The sequence below is a fragment of the Neoarius graeffei genome, chromosome 2 (assembly GCF_027579695.1).
Source record: "Neoarius graeffei isolate fNeoGra1 chromosome 2, fNeoGra1.pri, whole genome shotgun sequence".
NCBI classification, from domain to species: Eukaryota; Metazoa; Chordata; class Actinopteri; order Siluriformes; family Ariidae; genus Neoarius; species Neoarius graeffei.
The window spans coordinates 11,303,963-11,328,411 of NC_083570.1; the positions used below are offsets into that span (position 1 = coordinate 11,303,963).

The following is a 24,449-nucleotide window of genomic DNA, read 5'->3' on the forward strand; positions in this document are numbered from 1 at the left end:
TTAGCGACAGAATGATGGAACTGTCAGTGCACAGTCAAAGGTAAACCTTCGCGTGCGCGCACACACGGACTTCCTCTGTCTGCTTGACTGTGCAAAGCAGGCGATTTCATGCACATTATTTGCTTTAATCTCATCAAATTAAATAACTTCCCAGCCACAGAATGGCCTGATATTTTGTCAGATATCAATTACAGAAATTATAATACATAGGGCCAAATTCCTCAATTCTGATTGGGCTTTTTTCCTTAACACGGGGCCGTATTTCTGAAATGCTATTGGCTAGTTCGTTGGAATGGGTAAAAAGCCAAACAAGTCCAAAAGCCTGACGAAACAAGAAGAAGATATTCTGTGGAAATGCGGTCCTCGTGTCGTGTTGCCATGTCATGATGCCATGTCATGATGAAAGACGCTTTAGAAACTGATTCAAACGTGCAAGATAGTCTTGCACCCTGATTGGTTCAGAAAACATGAATGACAAATGTTGTGAACTTGAATGGCTTCCGAAGTATGAATTTGGCCCTGTGCATTATAAACAAGTAATCGTATGGTTCCTCGTAAAATTAAGGATCAATTTGCGACTCGGGCAATTTCAAAACTTTGAAATCACTCATGAAATTAATCCTTAATTTTACTCGGCCCCATACGATTACCTATACTAAGCATATATCACAATGACCACATTTCAGAGGGAACTAAATTTCACTGATTTTATGAAATCGAAAGGCCGTCCAGCTTTAAATAATGATGTTGCACTTAGCATCATGCAAATTTCATCTATGACATGATTTATCCCATAAAAATCATGCTGATCTATAAGGTGTCACTTATAAGTTATCCAGCTGATTATACAATAATTGCAGTCTGAATTATTCTCATCAGTCAACAAAAGATTCAGTGAGTCGATTGTTAGTGACATTTGAATCATTGCTTCTGAAAAAAAAAAAAGACCGGAAATGTGGGCAATAATATGCAAATGTCAGTTTAGATTCTTGTTCTTTTTGAAAACACAAAATCCCCCTTTTTTAAACTTAATTTGACTTTGTTTGCACGTGCAGATGAAGCTGCACTGGATGAAGCAAATGTTCGGCTCCGAACCGACTCCCAAGTAAATGATTCACTTTTGTCAGTGAAATTTAAACTGTAATTACATTTAATAACATTACACTGCTTCATGTGTTTCACTGATTGTAACAAAGATGTGCACGACTGGGTATTTAAATGTGATGCATTTTTATCAGAACAGACAACAAAAATGATAATTTCGATGAGAGTCGAAAAGAGTCGACTCACTTGTGAGTGACACATCAAGACAATTCAGTCAAATCAGAATCAGAAATATGATTCAGCGACGCGTTTGGAGTTGCCAGGCAACCGACTCCTTTAACACGTAACAGAACAGCAGCACAGCACTGCAGCTGGGTTTATTCCTGGAATGTTCCGCAGATATCGCGAGAGGAAACGCGAACAACTAGTACAGAAATGGCTTCCTGCAGTAAACAGGTAAACTCCTTCAGATTCAAAGCACTAATGTTTTCTTCATCGAGGATAATAATGATATTTAATAATATTTTATTATTTCGTGTCGTCTTCATGGTCCAATCAGATGGAGCCTCGTGAAGCACATGACGTGTTTCTTTTTGTCTCTGTGTAACAGCGACATCTAGTGGATCATATCAGTATATACATACATAAATTCACATAAAATACACGTGATTCATTTCCATAAAGTAATGAATTTGGTTATTCTCATTTCTCATCTCATTATCTCTAGCCGCTTTATCCTGTTCTACAGGGTCGCAGGCAAGCTGGAGCCTATCCCAGCTGACTACGGGCGAAAGGCGGGGTACACCCTGGACAAGTCGCCAGGTCATCACAGGGCTGACACATAGACACAGACAACCATTCACACTCACATTCACACCTACGGTCAATTTAGAGTCACCAGTTAACCTAACCTGCATGTCTTTGGACTGTGGGGGAAACCGGAGCACCCGGAGGAAACCCACGTGGACACGGGGAGAACATGCAAACTCCGTACAGAAAGGCCCTCGCCAGCCACGGGGCTCGAACCCGGACCTTCTTGCTGTGAGGCGACAGCGCTAACCACTACACCATCGTGCCGCCCGGTCCGAGTTTCATTTTAATGAAAATATGAATAACTAACGTGCTATTGTGTATTTATTACATAGACACGAGTGTTTTACTGGGATTTTAATACATGGGGCCAAATTACTCAATTCTGATTGGACAATCAAGGAGGGCTTTTTTCCTTAATACGGGGCTGTATTTCTGAAATGCTATTGGCTATTTCATTGCTTGGTTACGGTTACAAAAATGAGCAAATTTTGTCAGCAAAATGGCTGACTCTGCTATATTTGATGAAGAAATGATAAACCAATTGAAAGCTGCAAGCGAAAATGAAAATACCAAAAAAAGTACGAATTTTTGGCTTTCCGTGTTTAAGAAATGGGCCGCAGAAAGACAAATAAACGACTCTAGTGGCATATGAATGCTGTGAGTTAGACAAGGTGCTATCGCAGTTTTATGCAGAAGTGACGAAAGAAAATGGGCAAAACTACGAACCAGACTCTCTTAAAGTAACGCAAGCAGCATTGGATCGGCATCTGAGACAAGAGAAATATCCAGGATCAATCCTGAAAAATGTTAAAATCCTGTCCAAAATCCTCGTGTTGTGTCGCCGTGTAATGATGAAAGACGCTTTAGAAACTGATTCAAGCGTGCAAGATAGTCTTGCGCCCTAACTGGTTCAGTTATAATACATAGGGTCAAATTACTCAATTCTGATTGGTCAGTCAAGGAGGGCTTTTTTCCTTAATACAGGGCCGTATTTCTGAAATGTTATTGGCTAGTTCGTTGGAATGGGTAAAAAGCCAAACAACTCTAAAAGCCTGACAAAACAAGAGCCTGTTCTGTGGAAATGCGCTCCTTGTGTCGTGTCAGAATTGAGTAATTTGGCCCTATGTATTATAAACAAGTAATTGTATGGTTCCTCGTAAAATTAAAGATCAGTTTCACTCGTGATTTCAAAGTTTTGAAATTGCCCTCGTCGCGGCAATTTTCAATCCTTAATCCTTAATTTTACTCGGCCCCATACAATTACCTATACTAAACATCACTCATATTTTTCATACAAGCAACATCCAGGACACTGAGTAACATATTTTCTATTAGTATGAATACAGGGGTGATTATTATAGGAAATCGTGCATGCTGATTGGTCAAGAAGGATAGTTTGCACTTTAGCGGGCGCAATTCCGCCATATTGTTTATATTTAAGCAGGGGTTCGGGGGCGGCAGCCCCCGTATTATCAGTAATAAATAAAGAAAAGCTTACCTTGTTGTATTATATGTCGAAGTCATCAAAACTAGTGTTTGTCTGTGCTTTGGGATTGGTTGTTTGAGGGTTAGGGTTAGCGTGACTTTTCGCATATTTTAGCACCCGCTAAAGTGCAGTAGTCCCGTTGAGAAATTCGTTCAAGGTGAAGTGAATATCAGTGGTTATTCTACATACAGGACACTTTTTCCATGGAATAAAAACGTGTTCTGTTCCCTTCTAGCGCATTTAATTCATTTGGTTTGATAGCATGCGATCTACCCAATGGAGAATGAGCATTGAATATAGTTTACGATATTGCATGGTTGTCAAGACAACATGATGTCACACATCGGAGACGTAAAACTTACATGCTAGCGAGTGAGCGACTGTGACAATTTGTAAATAAACAAACATGGCCGTCAGGTTTGCGTCGTTAAATATGAAACATTTTGAGAGAATTTTTGAAAGAGAAAGACGCGTTGAACACCCGAAAAGAATATGTGTGTGTAATAATAATAATATTGGCTGGCTTTTTTTTCATGATCTATCAGATATATTCCATTCAGCTACTCGTCCTTGACTCATTCAGTATCATGCTAGCTGAATGTAATATATCTGATATACCACGAAAAAAAGTCAGCGTATATTATTTAAATAATAACTGAGATGAAGTCAAGGTTATTATTCATCGATATTCACTGAGCCTGAGGCGGATAATTGTTTTAGTATAAATACACAGGTGATTATTTAAAAAAAAAATCATATTCAGAAAAAAAATTTATTTCAATCTTCAAAACCAGCATGCAAATGTAATTTGCGGCGCAGACTTGTGTCACTTATCTACGCGAGTCGCATAAAATATTTTGTTTTGAAATTCATAAAATAAATCGCAATTCCACCTTACCTTTGAGTAGTTTTAGACCAAACTTCATAGCATCTTTAGTGCTTTTAGGAACAGTGTTTTCTTTCATCATTTGTTATTCTTCCTCACTTACGGTGACGAAGCGATTGGCAGCCATTTTGCTGAGTCACTCGAGGTGAGTATTTTAGCACGATCAGCAATTTTTCGGAAAACCTGGACGTTATCATCGCAGGTCAGCATGGTGGAAAGATCATGGACATGATTTTACTGATCAAATTCACCCATATTTCATGATCTCATCAAAACCTACTTTGTTTCTTACGCTTTCATTTGACAGTCACCATTTTGTATCTAAACGCGCGTTTGAGAAGTCACGTGAGGTGTCGATAATAGTGATCACTTTCACCGGTGTCCACCATCATCGACACCCTGTGGAATTAAGTGACATTTACAACTGTTATGGATCGATCTTTGTGTAACATTGTTGAAGTAGATGAAGTACTTTAAAAAAATAAAAGTGCTATGATTTATAATCATTTTTTTCTGATGCATAACAGAATGGAATGTTTATAGAGTATTCGGAATATGATTGCAATAAATAGAATTAGACCAGAATTAAATTCCTAGCATATAAAAAATTACATGCTTGAAATATTCAGATTTTTCTATTCCATTCAGAAAATATATACAGTTGAAACCATATATTTACATACACTTTAGGAAAAGACACAATCTTTTTTTTTCTCATAGTCAGACATGAAATCAGACATTCACTTAAACTTTTTCATGTCTGTCTGAATATTTAAAATTATTTCAATGTACTTAATGCCAAATTAATCAGAGAAGGAGTTTTTTATTCAAAATTTTAATTGCTTTTATCAAATCAGAAGTTTACATACACTGCAGTTTGTGTGCCTTTAAACAATGTAGGAACGCCCAGATGATGATGTCATGTCTTTGGAAGCTTCTGATAGGTTAATTGGCAACATTTGAATTAATTGGAGACACACCTGAGTCACACACCTGTGACTGTATTTTAAGGAACACCTCAAACACAGTGCTTCCTTGTACACAACATGGGTAAATCTAAAGAAATTGATCAAGATCTCAGACTAAGAATGGTTAACTTGCACAAGTCTGGCTCATCTTTGGGGGAAATTTCAAGAAGCCTGAAGGTGCCACGGTCTTCAGTTCAAACCATTATACGAAAGTATAAACAATGTGGGAATGTCGAGCCATCATACCGCACAGGAAGGAGACGGATCCTGAGTCCCAGAGATGAGCGGGTTCTGGTCAGTGCTGTGCGTAAGAACCCAAGAATGAATGCAAAGGACCTTGTGAAGATGATGGCTGAAGCTGGTAAGAGTGTGTCACTGTCCACGGTGAAACGAGTTCTGCACCAACATGGGCTGAAAGGCCACTCTGCCAGGAGAAAGCCATTACTCCAACACAAACATAAACAGGCCAGATTACAGTTTGCAAATGAACACAGGGGAAAGGATCTCAATTTTTGGAGACATGTCTTGTGGTCGGATGAAACTAAAATTGAGCTGTTTGGCCATAATCAACAACGATATGTTTGGAGAAAAAAAGGAGACGCTTACAATCCTAACAACACCATACCAACAGTGAAACATGGCGGAGGCAGCATCATGTTGTGGGGTTGTTTTGCTGCAGGAGGTACTGGTGCACTTCACAAAATCAATGGAGTAATGAAGAAGGAACAGTATGTGGAGATACTGAACCAACACCTGAAAGCATCTGCCAGGAAGTTAAAGCTTGGCCGCAAATGGGTCTTCCAAATGGACAATGACCCGAAGCACACCGCCAAACTGGTCAAAAAATGGCTTGATGACAACAAAGTCAATGTTTTGGAGTGGCCATCACAAAGCCCCGACCTCAACCCTATTGAGCATTTGTGGGCAGAGCTGAAACGACATGTGCATGCAAAGCAGCCAAAAAATATGGCCCAGTTATACCAGTTCTGTCAAGAGGAATGGGCCAAAATTCCTGTCAAGTATTGTGCAAAGCTTGTTGAAGGTTATCCAAAACGTTTGACCCAAGTCAGACAGTTTAAGGGCAATTGTACCAAGTACTGATGAAGTGTATGTAAACTTCTGATTTGATAAAAGCAATTAAAATATTGAATAAAAAAATCCTTCTCTGATTAATTTGGCATTAAGTACATTGAAATAATTTTAAATATTCAGACAGACATGAAAAAGTTAAAGTGAATGTCTGATTTCATGTCTGACTATGAGAAAAAAAAAGATTGTGTCTTTTCCTAAAGTGTATGTAAATATACGGTTTCAACTGTATATTTTTTGCAGTTTATTGTATCTACTACATATTACAATATCAGTAGACATTTTGTATTTTGGTTTGAGGAATGACGTGACCTTTGACCTGGGATTTTCATGGTTACAATATCAATTCCCTGTTGACATTTATTGGTAAACTACAAAGCTAGAAATTAATACAAACAACAACGAATGATTTACGAAATGTGATCTACAAAAATACTTAGAAAGTGGAACAAAAAGATTTTCTGACGCAGGTTAAACATTATGAGTTCACTTGTCCTTATTTACGTAAGCACCGACATCCATATATTTATATTAAAGATATTTGGTACTAAATATATGTCTATGGAAAACAAATTTCAAATAAAAGCTATGTTTTGTTAACTTAATACCACATACCGATTATTTTTAAAAAAAATAAATAATCATCTGGATATTGATAATTGTGGAACGATGTCACATGATCTGATCCGCCAAGTAATCGGGAATCAATTCATTTCTTTTCCAGTGGAAGTTTGAATAATTACTCATGCACAATTTACATACTGAAAGTCTTTTCTACTTTTGCAACAGCCAAAAGATCGTTAAGGTGTTGATAACTGTACTAAAGCTGCCGCTCTAGTTCTTAAAATCGTACCACAAGTATGAGCTGTGATACATCATTACAGTCGAGAGGTATTTCTGAATCACGCAGAAGATACAAAAGAAGATGCCATGAAAGCCAGTATGCACTAGCCTAGTAAACTAGACCCACCCGCCTAGCGGCCAAAAATATTTTTGCCTACGAGAGGGTCTAGCCTCGGACCATATCAACAACACACCCTGGGCATCAAATCGTGCCCGCCAATCACAACGCAAGGTTTTTGTTTGGATTCTTTGGGCGGGCTTTTGCAGGAGTGACAACAAGGCTGCGTGACCCATAGACATATAAACATAGACGCCGCCTTCTGCGTAGAATCATACGTCATCCTCGCTGCCATATTGGATGTGGCAAAGTGGAGATTCTTCAACCGTCTCTGGTATAGCGTCTAGACAGTAGCCGAGAATAAAGATGCCTCATTCATGTGCTGCGTTTAACTGTACCAACAGGTTTACCGTCCAAACGAGATCACATGGGATTACCTTTCACAGGTGAGACTGGAAAAATACTTTTCAATACTGTTCCTTCAGTCTTCAGTTTCCCAGCTCATCTCCACCGGGGAGGTGTATAGTTATAAGCAGTGAGAATTAGATAATACAGTGCCACACTATGATGAACGTTTTTGAATGTATGATGAATGTTTTTAACCTTTCTGAATGTGAAGGAATCAGTGATGTATTTTGTTTTGGTATGACGTTAGAACCTGGCCGAACTCAGTTTGGCCGTCATTCAGCTCACTTTATTCAAGGAGAGTAGCTCTGTGTGGTGACTCAATAAATAAAACAGTAAATTTTTATTTTCATTCACTATTTCCAGTTTTTCCACTATTTCCATCATTTATCATATTCAGTCTTGTAGGTTGGTTATTTTGGCCTCAGGTTTTGGTAGCTTGCTACGGTATGCTGACTGATTAGCTTATCTGAGCTATCTATCGCGTATCTGTCGCTAGTTTGCAGCGTACAGGGTATTTCGCACACTATTTATAACCATCACATAAAAGTTGTGTTGTTTTGATGCCTGTTTGTTTCCCAAATATATACGTGTGTGTCTTAATGGGTGAATAAAAGGCATCGAGTTAAATATTATTGTAGAAAGGGGCTTTATGACGTTCAGTCCATTTACTTGCATTGGTTTACGGGGAAGATTTGCCACATCCAATATGGCGGACACTCTGACGTATCCCAGCAATGGGCTACCAGCTCAATGCGGCGTCTATGTTTATATGTCTATGGTGCGACCCTCCCCCACTGCTTTCTGTCGCTCTGACTACGTCACAGTCACTGTTGCGCTGATTGGTCAGAGCGTTGGCCTATAGAGTGCTCCGAGATGATGCTAAAAATAGTAACACTGCGGTGCGCGCGGCCATCTTGGAGGTCACTCGCTCCAGAGCGCTCATAGAGTACACATCATAGAGTACACATTTACCGATTCGTTTCCGCGTTAGAGGGCTTAGAAGCTTGGATTTTTTTAAGAATTTAGACATCTGAAGTGATGGAGCACTACTGTGAAAGTTTGGATAAGCAGGCACGGGAGTGTTATGCTGAGAAGGTACGTTTCATTGGGAATGTATTTAGATCCATACACTGTTAGTGAGAAGGAATGGAAAGCTGACCCCAGCTTGTTGCCGCATGTGACATACATCAATCTTGTGAACTATCTAGTGTTTCACCCAAGTCCATTTTGTGAACTAAAGGATTTCCAGAACTACAAGAGTATGGAAGCATACGATAGATTTGTGTCCGGTTGGGTCCGCGATGTGTCGGTGTTTACTGCTGAAGACGGAGAGACAAAAGTGATCAGACGGAAAGTGTTACACTCGCAGAGTCTATCCCAGCTAGTTTACACCCCTGGATAATAGTTGACAAGAGACATGCTATTTTGTGTGCACATTGCAACTGCATTGCTGGACTTGGGGAATGTTGCTCCCATGTTGCTTCCCTGTTGTTTTATGTTGAAGCGGCCACGAGACTGAGGGAAAGAACGACGGTCACACAACAGCCGGCATACTGGATGCTATCGGTAACTATGAAATTAAAATAACTATTTTAGTAACTATGAAATTCAAGACAATATTAACCTACCTGTCACAAAGTGATCAGAACAAATCCGGATACAGTCAAGTTGTCCTAAATTTGATCGGTTAATGGCAGCCAGCCACTGTCGTCTCCTCCGTTCGCTTTTCTCCTGTGCTGCAATTCCCTGGTTAGTCACGACTTTAGGGAGTCTGTAGAAGCTTTTGCCACCCTTTTCCCCCCGGCTACTACAGCCAACAATGACACACGTATTCGGCATTGTCACCCCTTTTTTGCTTCGCTGAACAACAACAATGCACTGACACAGCGACCTTTGACTTCCAATATGGCCGCTGCTGGGTTCGCGCTGACCTCGAAGCACTCTATACGCACAGAGACAGTTTGAAAGACAACGGGTTGTCCCTACCCACACCCTTCGGAAATGTCTACGACCGAGACCAGACTAAATATTCACATTTAGTCTGGCTTGCCAGGCTAAGTATGCACTTGATTTTTGTGAAATATTGTGAAAGTAACAGAGCTGGTAGCTCCAACATACCCTAGTGCTGGATTTGTTTACCTCAGACTGCTGGTGTGACGCATTAAACAAGCAGACGTATATCCTGACTTTAATCGGGTTTATAGAACCAAAGTTACTTAAATAGCTCGTATTTTCTTTTTCTTATTTCAGACTGATTTAACGTCTCAGAAAGATACAGCAGAACCTCCCCGAGAAGCAAGAAACAAACCATCAGACGACCAAACCATCATTTTCCCAAACGGAAACAATTGCGTGCACTGCAACATCCATCTGCCATCGACCGAGTTCATTCCAGGTAAAACCTGCTGAGAGCTTCACATCCTGCATGACCTACTTTAATAGAGACCGTCAGTGTTGTGGATGAACCAGGGGCGGATCTAGAAAAATATTTATGGGGTGGCAAGAGGGGGGCAGGAATTTTTGAGGGGTGGCAACGTATTACAGATGTATATACAGTTAGGTCCATATATATTTGGACACTGACACAAATTTTGTTTTTTTACCTGTTTACTGAAACATATTCAAGTTATAGTTATATAATGGACATGGACATAAAGTCCAGACTTTCAGTTTTCATTTGAGGGTATCCACATTAAAATTGGATGAAGGGTTTAGGAGTTTCAGCTCCTTAACATGTGCCACCCTGTTTTTAAAGGGACCAAAAGTAATTGGACAACTGACTCAAAGGCTATTTCATGGGCAGGTGTAGGAAATTCCTTCATTATGTCATTCTCAATTAAGCAGATAAAAGGCCTGGAGTTGATTTGAGGTGTGGTGCTTGCATTTGGAAGATTTTGCTGTGAAGAAAACATGCGGTCAAAGGAGCTCTCCATGCAGGTGAAACAAGCCATCCTTAAGCTGCGAAAACAGAAAAAAAAACATCCGAGAAATTGCTACAATATTAGGAGTGGAAAAATCTACAGTTTGGTACATCCTGAGAAAGAAAGAAAGCACTGGTGAACTCATCAATGCAAAAAGACCTGGACACTCACAGAAGACAACAGTAGTGGATGATCGCAGAATAATGTCCATGGTGAAGAGAAACCCCTTCACAACAGCCAAGTGAACAACACTCTCCAGGAGGTAGGCCTATCAATATCCAAATCTACCATAAAGAGAAGACTGCATGAAAGTAAATACAGAGGGTTCACTGCACGGTGCAAGCCACTCATAAGCCTCAAGAATAAAAAGGCTAGATTGGACTTTGTTAAAAAACATCTAAAAAAGCCAGCACAGTTCTGGAAGAACATTCTTTGGACAGATGAAACCAAGATCAACCTCTACCAGAACAATGGAAAGAAAAAAGTATGGTGAAGGCATGGTACAGCTCATGATCCAAAGCGTACCACATCATCTGTAAAACACGGCGGAGACAGTGTGATGGCTTGGGCATGCATGGCTGCCAGTGGCACTGGGTCACTAGTGTTTATTGATGATGTGAGACAGGACAGAAGCAGCCGGATGAATTCTGAGGTATTCAGAGACATGCTGTGTACTCAAATCCAGCCAAACTGATTGGTCGGCATTTCATAATACAGATTGACAATGACCCAAAACATAAAGCCAAAGCAATCCAGGAGTTTATTAAAGCAAAGAAATGGAATATTCTTGAATGGCCAAGTCAGTCACCTGATCTCAACCCAATTGAGCATGCATTTCACTTGTTAAAGACTAAACTTCAGACAGAAAGGCCCACAAACAAACAGCAACTGAAAACCGCTGCAGTAAAGGCCTGGCAAAGCATTAAAAAGGAGGAAACGTAGCGTCTGGTGATGTCCATGAGTTCAAGACTTCAGGCAGTCATTGCCAACAAAGGGTTTTCAACCAAGTATTAGAAATGAACATTTTATTTACAATTATTTAATTTGTCCAATTACTTTTGAGCCCCTGAAATGAAGGGATTGTGTTTAAAAAAATGCTTTAGTTCCTCACATTTTTATGCAATCATTTTGTTCAACCCACTGAATTAAAGCTGAAAGTCTGAACTTCAACTGTATCTGAATTGTTTTGTTCACAATTCATTGTGGTAATGTACAGAACCAAAATTAGAAAAATGTTGCCTCTGTCCAAATATTTATGGACCTAACTGTATACTGAATTTAATCACAGTTATTACAGTTTGATGACAAATAGTATGTACACACTACAAAAGGGCATTTACAAACTCATACAGACAAACTTAATCTCATGCTTTTATTGTTCACGAAGAACACACATTCTCAGATGAGGTCTATACCATTTCTGGACAGTTTTATACTGTATATGCAAAAGAACAGACACTAAAAAACAACAATAACAACACTGCTTCAAGTTCAGCATGATTTAAACCATTTACACCAGTGTCACATTTTACAGTTTTTTTTCTCACTCTTTGTAAAGGCTCACCAGTGAGCATAACATGAACTTGTCATGCCTACAACAGCTGAATGCGGCGATTTCCATGTTGCTCAGCAAAACGCTTCACATTACATGTATAGTTAGCTAAATAACGTTCTCCAACCTGATTTTTATCCTCTCAAAATCAGCATCGCAACTATGCTAGCACTGTTCATTCATTATAATTTCATTTCTTGATAGATAGTTAATCAGCTTTTACCTCTTTCCTCCTGTGTCTCCTTTCCTCGTGACTCCTGGCTCCCTCGCTTCGCACCTCTCAATTTTCCAAAACAACCAATCTCTGGCGTTATCTCGTGCTGCATTCGCCGCAGTCGGACATTGGAAATTCGCGCATGTAAATGGCAAATTGGCCGTAATTTTTCTTTGAATTCATCGCTGCCAACTGGGGTGGCAGCAGGGGTGGCAAGGCTTTCTTTTAGGGTGGTATTTGCCACCCTATGCCACCCCGGTAGATATGCCCATGGGATGAACGCGCTAACTGAGCGTATTTTTGGTGAACTGAACGAATCGGCCTGCAACCAAAGAATGTGAACGTGAGCGTCATTGACTCTCTGGTGAGAAGAGCACCAGAAGTAGGGATAATAGAATAAAATTAAACTTTTCACTTGGTGATATGTATTACGGGCGGCACGGTGGTGTAGTGGTTAGCGCTGTCGCCTCACAGCAAGAAGGTCCTGGGTTCGAGCCCTGGGGCCGGCGAGGGCCTTTCTGTGTGGAGTTTGCATGTTCTCCCCGTGTCCGCGTGGGTTTCCTCCGGGTGCTCCGGTTTCCCCCACAGTCCAAAGACATGCAGGTTAGGTTAACTGGTGACTCTAAATTGACCGTAGGTGTGAATGTGAGTGTGAATGGTTGTCTGTGTCTATGTGTCAGCCCTGTGATGACCTGGCGACTTGTCCAGGGTGTACCCCGCCTTTCGCCCGTAGTCAGCTGGGATAGGCTCCAACTTGCCTGCAACCCTGTAGAAGGATAAAGCGGCTAGAGATGATGAGATGAGATATGTATTACGATGTCTTGAAATCGCACCTTGGAAAATGATTATATGACCATCTCGATTTTCTCACGCGTTCCTTGTCTTGATCGGTGTTGTTTTACTATGACGTGATTTGCGTACCGTATATCAAACTCCAAGAGCTTTACTGAAATTTATTTTAATTGCTGATCAAAAATTTCACTTTGGATTCAGAGCAGCTCATTAAAAAAATGAGAAGAAATGAATGTGAACTGAACTTTGAAATCGCTCTTGTGAAGTGTGAACTTGCACAAACCTGAATACTACACACACACACACACACACACCTTTGTGGGGTTTTTTTTCTCTTCCTCAAAGTATAATGAATATTAAATCTCAAGAGTACAGCAGGGTTGCTAATGTACAACTACAGAACCAGTCAAAAGTTTGGACACAATTTTTAATCCAAAGTTTTGTTTATTTTATGAATTAAAAATCACTTCATGTCTTAAAGTAATGATGGATGTTGTTTCTCTTTAATTAGTCAAGTGGGTCTTGATATAATACGGTATGGGTTTCTGCAGTTATGATGTTGAATCAGGTGACTGTATTGTTTATATTTTTATTATTAGTGTGCTTGCTGCTTTGCGCGCGCACACACACACCACGTTAGCATATAAGCCTTAGCATGTTAGCATGTGAGCTGTTAACATATTAGCATGCTAGCTGTTAGCAAGCAAGCTGTTCGCATATTAGCCTTAGCATGTTAACATGCTAGCTGTTAGCATTAGCATGTTAGCATGCTAATAGTTCACATATTAGCCATAATATGTTAACGCACTGGGGCGGCACGGTGGTGTAGTGGTTAGCACTGTCGGCTCACAGCAAGAAGGTCCGGGTTTGAGCCCCAGGGCCGGCGAGGGCCTTTCTGTGTGGAGTTTGCATGTTCTCCCCGTGTCCGTGTGGGTTTCCTCCGGGTGCTCCGGTTTCCCCCACAGTCCAAAGACATGCAGGTTAGGTTAACTGGTGACTCTAAATTGAGCGTAGGTGTGAATGTGAGTGTGAATGGTTGTCTGTGTCTATGTGTCAGCCCTGTGATGACCTGGCGACTTGTCCAGGGTGTACCCCGCCTTTCGCCCGTAGTCAGCTGGGATAGGCTCCAGCTTGCCTGCGACCCTGTAGAACAGGATAAAGCGGCTAGAGATAATGAGATGAGATGAGATGTTAACGCACTAGCCTTAGCATTTTAGCATGCAAACAGTTAACATGTTTAAAATAGCATGTTTTTAACATGTTAGCATGTTATCAATTAGCATATTAGCATGCTAGCTGTTAGCATGTGAACTGTTAGAATGCTAGCCTTAGCATGTTAGTTTGTTAACAGCATGTTAGTCATATGTTAATGTGATAGTCTTAGCATTTTAACATGCTAGCTGTTAGCATATTAGCCTTAGCCTGTTAGCATGCTGATAGTTAACGTTAGTTGTTAGTATGTTAGCATGCTAGATGTTAGCATGCTAGTACACTAGCTGTTAGCATGTGAGCATGCAAACAGTATGCTAAAAATGGCATGTTAGTATGTTATCCATGCGCATATTAGCATATTAGCGGTTAGCATGTGAACTGTTAGAATGCTAGCCTTAGCATGTTAGTATGCTAACAGTTAGCATGTTAGCCATAATATGTTAGTGTGCTAGCCTGAGCATTTTAACATGCTAGCTGTTAGCATTTTAACCTTAGCATGTTAGCATGCTGACAGTTAACATGTTAGTCATTAGCATGTCAGCATGTTAGCTGTTAGCATGCTAGCTGTTGGCATGTTAGCATTAGCATGTTAGCATGCAAACAGTTAGCACGTTAGAAATAGCATGGTAGATATTTACAACAAACGGCAAATTTTTTTTCCCAAATGGAATAGAAAAATCTGAATATTTCAAGCATATAATTTTTTATATTCTAGGAATTTAATTCTGGTCTAATTCTATTTATTGCAATCGGATTCCAAATACTCTATAAACATTCCATTCTGTTATGCATCAGAAAAAAAAGATTATAAATCACAGCACTTTTATTTTTTTAAAGTACTTCATCTACTTCAACAATGTTACACAAAGATCGATCCATAACAGTTGTAAATGTCACTTAATTCCACAGGGTGTCGATGATGGTGGACACCAGTGAAAGTGATCACTATTATCGACACCTCACGTGACTTCTCAAACGCGCGTTTAGATACAAAATGGCGACTGTCAAATGAAAGCGTAAGAAACAAAGTAGGTTTCGACAAGGAGATCATGAAATATCGGTGAATCTGATCAGTAAAATCATGTCCATGATCTTTCCACCATGCTCACCTGCGATAACATCTGGATTTTCCGAAAAATTGCTGATCATGCTAAAAAAATTCCATCTCAGGTAACAAGCTGCGTCATCAGACGACAAGATCAGAGGGGGTGTCTTCTGGTTGATTAATTAACCAGTAATAACTATTGTAACTGAAATTCACCTTTGTAAAATTTTTTTATTGGTAAATTTGAGAAAGTGTCGATAATTATGGACCGTCGATAATTGTAGCCACTGCTCTAGTTTATATTTCTGTCAGTTAGGAAAGGGGATTAATACTTTTCACATGATGAACCACTTTTATTTTAGGAAAGCTGGCTAAAAGGAGAAAAGCTTCCTGTGGTGTGATAACCCTCCACGAAATTCTCCCAACCGATCTGCTCCACCATACAGTGAGACACTTTTTCCAGAATAACGGCAGTAAAAAAACCCAAAAAACATAAAGAGATAAAGAGAGAGAGAGATGATGCTGCAATGTGATTCGTGTCTATTTTCCTTCCTCAGTCTCCCAGAAGTGTTGAGCAGAAGCCGTCGTCGTTGTTGTCACCCTCACTAGTGGCGTGTCCTTATGTTAGACATGTGACTCAGAAACCAGGCAGGGTCGTTACACGCCACCAAACAGCGGCTGATAAGGATAAGGCACACACACACTCTACCTGCTCAGTGAAACATCTACAGGTATTACAACACTCATCAAACGTTCACTACAATGTTCTTTTTTCATAAACAGGGGCTCCTTTTCTTTCTGAAATAAATAACACACAACTCTGTTTACAGGATCGGCTTCTTTCAGAACGTCAGGAGGCAGACGCCATCACGCAACCACTGCTATCCATCGAGGATGGATTCATCAAGGTGTGTGTTGATGTTGTTTATTTCAGGAACATGAAGCAAAAGTGCATTAGGATATGAAATGAAAAAGCTGGTCCAGGATCAGGATGTTTTTTGTTTTTGTGTGTAGGATCTGGAACGTTTCCTCAACTACAGAGACATGCTTGTTGTGAGGAAGCGCGAGCTTCTGCACAAGCGCTGGATGAAGTGTGTGTGGTGGCCGGTGCAGCGTAGTGTCCAACAGTGCTTCCTACGCCGTCGTTATGAAGGGGCGGAGCCAACGAAGGTGATGTAATGCACAAACAAGTCCAAATTTCTGCCTTAATGTGACAGCTATTTCAGTTTGTAACCCCAACACGTAGGTCAATCAGTTATACTCTGGTTTTCTGATTCCCTGCTCATGATTTAGTTCTGGCTCTCAACCTGGTCTAGAAAATATCGCAAACCAAAATAATAGAAAGGTCAGTTTTTTAATTAATGGAGAAACCTAATGAGCCGTTTGTCTTCCAGGTCATCACCACTGCTTTGAAGGATCCGCTGTTTGTCTACTTACGTTCCAGGATGGAGGAGAAGAGAGTGATCCTTCACTGCCAGACAGGTTTCTACAGAGCTCACACCTTATAATAGACGTATCAGACGCGCGCCATCCGTGCTGTGAAAATTCTCCATGCAGACGCTCATCTAAGTTTCCAAATCTGTCATTGCTTAACTCTTGAATATTTTCTATCATTAAAAAGCTTATAATCTCTGCTTTCCAAAGAAATGTATCTGGTTAAGATCTGTTCAGTGCTTTGGGACGAACAGCAGGTTGAAGTCAGTACAACAGAGTAAAAACTCTGCTCACGGGACGTCAGGAAACTGAAAGCAGTCAGGCTCGCTGTCTCTCTCTCTTTTCTGATCGGTTTCCCACTGGATTACTCGTCAATATCAATCAGATCACTTTTATAGGGATGTTCTCTCACTCTTACTGTTTCTGATGAAGGATTTAGCAACATTTTCCATCATCATCGTTAGTTTTGATGTTACGATTCACGGGAGACTTTTAAGTGAGTTTTCATAGCTTTACCTACTTATTTTTTTCAAATCAAACTGATTCCTAATTATAAATAAATCACTATTTTAGAACATAACTGGAGTTGTTTTGATGAAAAATATTGAGATCTTAGTGGTCGGTTTTCAGTTATATTTTAAAAAACCGGGAGTCAGAAACATGAGTGTCAATTTCAGTTGAGTTAATGTGAATTGTTTATTGGACGTGGCTCTCACAGTTTTTTCAAGGTTCACCTTGAAAGCTGTGAATTTTAATCGAAATAATCATTTATATTTTTTCATATAAACACTAGTAGGCCCGACTGAGAAATACAAAGGCCTACAGAGCACAAAGAGGGGATTAGAAATAATCTTTTATTACTTTCTATTTATTTTGATAGAAAATGGTACATGTGAACGACGTTCAGTGCTTATTGATGCATATTTTATCATTAACATTGATTTCTCCTTCTTTGTGATGTATAAGTGAGAGTTAAGATCAGCTTTATATTGCACAAATAAAGCCATTTGGTGAAATTTTGAAGAAGAGAGTGTACCGATTTAACGGTTTTACCTAATTTGCATAATTATTATGAATTAAATACTAATTTGCATGATTAGTTTTTACAACCCCGATTCCAAAAAAGTTAGGACAAAATACAAATTGTAAATAAAAACGGAATGCAATGATGTGGAAGTTTCAAAATTCCATATTTTATTCAGAATAGAACATAGATGACATATCAAATGTTTAAACTGAGAAAATGTATCATTTAAAGAGAAAAATTAGGTGATTTTAAATTTCATGACAACAACACATCTCAAAAAAGTTGGGACAAGGCCATGTTTACCCCTGTGAGACATCCCCTTTTCTCTTTACAACAGTCTGTAAACGTCTGGGGACTGAGGAGACAAATTGCTCAAGTTTAGGGATAGGAATGTTAACCCATTCTTGTCTAATGTAGGATTCTAGTTGCTCAACTGTCTTAGGTCTTTTTTGTCGTATCTTCCGTTTTATGATGCGCCAAATGTTTTCTATGGGTGAAAGATCTGGACTGCAGGCTGGCCAGTTCAGTACCCGGACCCTTCTTCTACGCAGCCATGATGCTGCAATTGATGCAGTATGTGGTTTGGCATTGTCATGTTGGAAAATGCAAGGTCTTCCCTGAAAGAGACGTCGTCTGGATGGGAGCACATGTTGCTCTAGAACCTGGATATACCTTTCAGCATTGATGGTGTCTTTCCAGATGTGTAAGCTGCCCATGCCACACGCACTAATGCAACCCCATACCATCAGAGATGCAGGCTTCTGAACTGAGCGCTGATAACAACTCGGGTCATCCTTCTCCTCTTTAGTCCGAATGACACGGCGTCCCTGATTTCCATAAAGAACTTCAAATTTTGATTCGTCTGACCACAGAACAGTTTTCCACTTTGCCGCAGTCCATTTTAAATGAGCCTTGGCCCAGAGAAGACGTCTGTGCTTCTGGATCATGTTTAGATACGGCTTCTTCTTTGAACTATAGAGTTTTAGCTGGCAACGGCGGATGGCACGGTGAATTGTGTTCACAGATAATGTTCTCTGGAAATATTCCTGAGCCCATTTTGTGATTTCCAATACAGAAGCATGCCTGTATGTGATGCAGTGCCGTCTAAAGGCCCGAAGATCACGGGCACCCAGTATGGTTTTCCGGCCTTGACCCTTACGCACAGAGATTCTTCCAGATTCTCTGAATCTTTTGATGATATTATACACTGTAGATGATGATATGTTCAAACTCTTTGCAATTTTACACTGTCAAACTCCTTTCTGATATTGCTCCACTATTTGTCGGCGCAGAATTAGGGGGATTGGTGATCCTCTTCCCATCTTTACTTCTGTGAGCCGCTGCCACTCCAAGATGCTCTTTTTATACCCAGTCATGTTAATGACCTATTGCCAATTGACCTAATGAGTTGCAATTTGGTCCTCCAGCTGTTCCTTTTTTGTACCTTTAACTTTTCCAGCCTCTTATTGCCCCTGTCCCAACTTTTTTGAGATGTGTTGCTGTCATGAAATTTCAAATGAGCCAATATTTGCCATGAAATTTCAAAATGTCTCACTTTCGACATTTGATATGTTGTCTATGTTCTATTGTGAATACAATATCAGTTTTTGAGATTTGTAAATTATTGCATTCCGTTTTTATTTACAATTTGTACTTTGTCCCAACTTTTTTGGAATCGGGGTTGTACAAATTTTTCAAACTTTGTATTCAGTATCCAACCATCTATGTTCCTGCCAATTTCCATGTAAATATCTTGAAAAATAGAAAAGTTATGAAGAAAAATCATTTGATCTCATTGGTTAATGAGGCCCATTTTGGACCACGTGATCCTCATACAGAATATTATAGCCGTTTTCTAAAAATTAAGCCATTTTTTCAATCTTTCATCTGTAATATGTCAGGAATGGATAAACATATTTTAATTCTGTGAAAAGTTTGTTGTTCTGCATTCAATTCTGAATTCAAGATTGGAGAGCAGTTTCAAGCAATTTGGACTGAATTTGAATTTTCACCTGATACGCCTACTTACGTAACTCACAATTTCTATACAAAAATAATCCAGAGTGTCTTCGAGACATGGTCATTTTAACACCTCTTAAATATGCTGTTTAATCTATGAAATCAATACCACGATCTGACATGTCATGGCTGTCGCATCCTAATCAATCAGAGCAGAACCTCGGTTCGATTTTTTGGATATTTGTTCTCCAGAGGGCATCATGTGCATGTGAAATGGCTGACCTTTAACCTGTGCTTCACAGGATGTATGGATGACTGTCAGTGGATGGCGTCAGCAGAGGAACAGAGCAGGAACAAGAGAGATCAGCACAGAAGCAGCAGGTACAGAAATAAAGCAAAGCAAAGTCAAAAAGAAAGCATGCAGAAGAACTGTGTTTTGTTTTCTGTTGTACAGGGGTGGAGGCCCTGTTTTCCTGGCTGCGCCAGATGGGCGGTGCTTCCGGCCCGAATGCTGGTCCGGGATTGGTCTGTCTCACAGTTGTTCAACAGAGTCATAACATGATTCTGTGCATCCTCTACCTCATCCAGTCACGACTTTGAATGACTTTCCAAGTTTCATTTGTGGGGTTAATAATGAAGGTTAATGCAAAAAACAGGCTATTATTATTATTATTATTATTATTATTATTATAAAACTAGCCCTATGATGATATTCCATAGGTGGCCTTTTTTTATGTGATAACTCAAAATCCACACATTTAGTCTCTTCACCAAAATAAATTGCTCAAGATCAGATCAAAAATACAAATCATGTAACAAATGCAGGAATGTAGGCTATATATTAAAAGTTATGAAAAAAATCAGTTGTTTTAGTTTTCTTTTTAAGTCATAACCCTAGTAGCCCTGGTCCTCCATCTGGTTTCAACAGCAGGATTCTCAATTCTCAACTTTAGTATCTGTTGAGTGTATACATGAAAGGCTTGTAGTACTCAAGTCCGACTCGTGCCCTAATTTTAAGGACTCGTGACTTGACTTGGACTTGAGCACTGGTGACTCAGACTCATGCATTAACTGCATTCGGACTCATAAATTGGAGAAAAGGACTCGGATTTTTTTCTTTATTTTTTGTAACATGCCGTAATAATTTGGCATTTACACTACAGTTCAAAAGTTTGGGGTCACCCAGACAATTTAGTGTTTTCCATGAAAAGTCACACTTTTATTTCCCACCATAAGTTGTAAAATGAATAGAAAATATAGTCAAGACATTTTTCTGGCCATTTTGAGCATTTAATCGACCCCACAAATGTGATGCTCCAGAAACTCAATCTGCTCAAAGGAAGGTCAGTTTTATAGCTTCTCTAAAGAGCTCAACTGTTTTCAGCTGTGCTAACATGATTGTACAAGGGTTTTCTAATCATCCATTAGCCTTCTGAGGCAATGAGCAAACACATTGTACCATTAGAACACTGGAGTGATAGTTGCTGGAAATGGGCCTCTATACACCTATGGAGATATTGCACCAAAAACCACACATTTGCAGCTAGAATAGTCATTTACTAGCCTGGCAAGCCAGACTAAATGTGAATATTTAGTCTGGACTTGATCGTAGACATTTCCGAAGGGTGTGGGTAGGGACAACCTGCTGTCTTTCAAACTGTCTCTGTGCGTATAGGCCAACGCTCTGACCAGTCAGCGCAACAGTGACTGTGACGTCGTCAGAGCGACAGAAAGCAGTGGGGGAGGCCTTGAAATAAATAATTTTTCAAAATGCGTATTAATTAATAAACAGGTTCTAGATATTAAGAAGTTTGGAGATAATGACCACAAGTTTGGAGTCTGTACCACATACTTAACTCTTTTTTTTTTTTCAAGTGTTTTTCAAGGGTTTGCTTAAACTGTTTTTGAGTTTTTATTTTTATTTAGTGGTGTTTGGTGAAATAATTTCCCTTAAATTTAAAATAACGTGAAAATAAGAAACAATCAAAAAGTAATGTTTCAAAGCTGTTTATTAATTCTTCGTACTGCACAAACTAGCCCCATCCTTTTGGCTACGAGCGGAGCCAGCTGGTAGATCAGACTTTTGCCATAGCCGGTCGGCAAAACAGCGAAAACGTCCTTCTTGAAAAGGAATGAGCGGAGAGCCTCTTCCTGCTCATGTTTCAACAAAAACTCCAAGTCTAATTCTTCTAAAACTGATTCCAAAGCGGAGTCAAACGCGCGCTGTTCACTAGCCATAGCCATCTTTCCTGTTGTGCTTTCTCCAGCGTCGCGCAGCCTTGTCGTCACTCCTGCAAAAGCCCGCCCAAAGAATCCAAACAAAAACCTTCGGCGGGCATGATTTGATGCCCGGGGTGTTTTGTTGATATGGTGCGAGGCTAGACCCACTCGTAGGCAAAAATATTTTTGGCCGCTAGGCGGGTGGGTCTAGTTTACTAGGCTAGTCATTTACCACATTAGCAATGTATAGAGTGTATTTCTGATTAGTTTAAAGTGATCTTCATTGAAAAGAACAGTGCTTTTCTTTCAAAAATAAGGACATTTCAAAGTGACCCCAAACTTTTGAACGGTAGTGTATCTCTACATTAATTTTTGTACTACTTTTGTGACACCTGAGCACCTTGGCATGTGCATCAGATAGACTCTCGGGTGTGCTCCGGACAGCGCGCGCGCCAAGCAGACTCTCGCACGTGCGCCGTAAATGACTCACACCTGCACAGGATTAAGGTGCAATCAGCACGCCGATATAAAAACTGTGAAAGCACACTTACTTTGCGAAGTATTGAGTTGCATTGCTGACACACTACCAAGCCTTATTTCCTTGTTTGGTTTCCTGATCCCTGATTTCCTGTTTCTCGTCTTTGATTCTGCCGAGTCTACGAGAGCCTGTTTGTGCCTCGCTCAACCTATTGCCTGTTTCACTGTTTTATGATTTTGCCTGCCGTTCTGGATTGTTTACCGTCTTCACTTGTATTAATAAACACACCTTCTGCACTTACATCTGTCTCCCAACCATCTCTGACAGAATACTTCACACTCCCTGATAAAGAGAAGCACATTCACCTGGTCATATGCCATGTTCAGGAACAAACTAATGTTAATGGTGCTAAAACAGCCACCGTCAAATGGTGCGGTTGGAGTCTTGTTCTCAGACTCAATTCGGATCAATAGTGGACTTGACTCGAAAAATTTTTTTAATGACTTGGACTTGACTCATACTTGAACACTGGGGACTTGAGACTGGACTCAGACTCGAGGTTTAGTGAATCGACTACAACACTGATACATAAGTGTGGCAGTGAGTTTATGGTGCCAAATGAAAGCCCATATATGACTTCCTATATGTTGATAATGATAAACGTATCTCTAACCGTTTTCAAGTTATAATGGAAAATATGCAAATTTTAGCAATGACCTTGACCCCCCGACATTTGACCCCCAACTGCTAAGAAAACTATGAGAGATACTCCAGCATGTCAGTGGAAGCAGAATTGAAAGATGAACATTTTGGAATTAATTTGAAGTACAGTAAATATGATAAATATGAAGGAAGATATCGCGAGAAAAATTGACCTTTTTAGTGACCTTACCAGATGACCCTCAATATGTTGGAGGTTCTATTTGAGACCAATGCCCATCTCTCCTGAAAGTTGAATGAAGATTGGTCCAGCTGTTTTCCCGTAATGTTGCTAACAAAAAAGCAAAGAAACAAGCAAACAAAGAAACCCCACCGAAAACAATACTTCACCCCCGGTGGACTTTGCCCCAGGTGAGGTAATTATGTGACTTATGAAGTGAATTGGTTGGACCAGCTCTTATTTAGGGGTGAATACCTATGCACATTCCAGATTTCTGTTTTTCCATCTTAATTATTGTTCGTGTTACAATTAAAAAAAATTACACCTTTAAAGTGGTCGACGTGTTGTGTAAATCAAATGGTGCTAACCCCTCAAAAACCCATTTTAATTCCAGCTTGTAATGCAACAAAACAGGACAAACACCAAGGGGGATGAATACTTTTGCAAGACACTGTACATTACAGCAGCTAGAAACAGCCATTCCATCACCTTCTCCTGTAATTTAATATGACCCCAAAAAAAAGCTTGTTACCAAGAAACTTCAAAAGAAAAATAATTCCGAAGACTTAAGTCATGTCAGAAAACCCTCTGCGCTGACACTGGAGACTCCTTCCATAAACATCTCTTCACAGAAAACTTCACCATATCAAATGATTATACACTTTTTTGCTGAATCTGTTCATCTGTTAGTCTGTTCATTATCAGATTTAGATTGTGCACATTGCCTGCAGTTCCCAGTGAAAGAGCTGTTACCATAGAAACAACAACAACAATAATGATAATAATAATAATAATAATAATAATGAGCATGCATGTGAATATGATCTGCTTTGCTTTACTACTGTTAGAACTACCTTCTGGCCAATCAGAATATATATCAGTGGCGGCTGCTGGTTTTTAAAACGGGGAAGCCCATTTTACGCATTCATCGTAAAACCTGTAGGCCGGATATCAAAGCATAGAAAAGTGTGCCCCATTAGCACAGTGAACTAGACAACCCTACCTAGTGGCAGAAAGTATTTTTGCTTGTACATGTCATGTTATAGTCTGGCTTGCCAGGCTAGTGCCTCATATCCTTAATCAAAAATATCAAACATCCAAAAATCACTGGCTATTCAAC

The 24,449-nt window shown here is 39.8% G+C and overlaps 1 long non-coding RNA gene across 1 annotated transcript; it reads left to right on the forward strand.

Annotated features, from left to right (window-relative positions):
* Nucleotides 1–16,004: 16,004 nt before the first annotated feature.
* Nucleotides 16,005–16,430, forward strand: LOC132871914 (uncharacterized). Its single transcript, XR_009651351.1, has 3 exons — nt 16,005–16,062; nt 16,162–16,239; nt 16,346–16,430. It is a non-coding gene; the product is annotated as an uncharacterized LOC132871914 (long non-coding RNA).
* Nucleotides 16,431–24,449: the final 8,019 nt, after the last annotated feature.